This window comes from Galeopterus variegatus, unplaced genomic scaffold (genome assembly GCF_000696425.1).
Source record: "Galeopterus variegatus unplaced genomic scaffold, G_variegatus-3.0.2 Scaffold5112, whole genome shotgun sequence".
Lineage (NCBI taxonomy): Eukaryota > Metazoa > Chordata > Mammalia > Dermoptera > Cynocephalidae > Galeopterus > Galeopterus variegatus.
This window is the reverse complement of record NW_007731223.1, coordinates 87761-89100: the sequence shown is the minus strand read 5'-3', so window position 1 is coordinate 89100 and position 1340 is coordinate 87761.

The window sequence follows — 1340 nt, the reverse complement described above, 5'->3', positions numbered from 1 at the left end:
CTATGGAAATTATAGCTCAGGAAGTTAAGGATCCACACTCACATGACCAATAAGGGGTAAGCCAGGAACCACACTCAGGCTTTACTAACCCAAGCCTGACTCTCTTTTCTATAATATGTTGTCTCACCAAATAGAAAGACATTGTAATCATCTTATATCAAATGTTATTTTTCCTTATCTGTGAGGAGTGTAATAAAAGATCTCCATACTTAAAAACATGAAACAAAACATAGAAAAGGTCATAGTATTGAGAAACAAGTGTCCCTCTCTTTTTTCTAAGTAGTCTGTATTCATTTTAATTTTTTTAAATACTTCCATGCAGGACGCTTAGGTGAATATCAATAAAATTATAGATAACAATTATTCTAAATAAAACTGTTTTGAATCCAGAATGTACCCAAGTTTTCTCTGTGGAAAACAGTAGTGATTTGAATACTAGTGAAACTATCATAATATAGAAGCCATATGTGTGTGGGAATCACTTTTATGGTTAATCTATCAACTTACTAAAATTAAAAGATTTTAAGCTGGTGAAAATTAAGCAACGTTTTATGGATGTCAGGCAAAGAATAATTTATTTGCTTCTTAAACCAAAATTGAAAGTAAATAACTGAATAGAATCAGCACATCGAGAAACTTTGGGGATTATAAACCAAATGCAGAAAAAGAACACTCTCCAAACTGGTAGGATTGCAGGGAGAAACTTGCAATTTAAGATAATAACTTACATGAATAAACGTGAGATATCTTCACTGAACACAGATTTTTGGTATCTAAATGTCATTAACAACAAGAAGAAATGAAAATTCTTGTCACTGGTTTTTGTGACCCCACAAAAATTAAGATTCAGTGATGGAGTTACTACTGATTTTGTCCCCACTTGATTTCAAATTTTGCAATTGTGAAGAGTTTGTTGGTTTGTATGATATGGACAAGAAAATTGATTTTAGAATATTGGCTTAATAAATATAACTCTGAAGACACTATCCTAAATCCAGAAATTTTCAAAATTTTCAAAATCAAATGTTATGTCGTACAATTAAATTTTCTCTGAATAATAAATTATTTGTTAATTATTTGAGACATAAACTTGTACTTACATGTCATTTATTTTTTTATATGTGCTGCCCTTGCTTTAAGATGCAAAATAAAAGGATACTTCAAAAAGGTTGTAAAAATATAGAATTTAAAGACAATACAAATCTTTCCATGAACTTTTTGAAGTACCCTCATACACTCTAAGAGATGGCATTCAACTATGTTAGGCTCTTGCTATTTCAACAGATTTTAAACTGTCAGCCAAGACCCTCTGTATATTGCTTAGTATTTTGTAAAAGTAC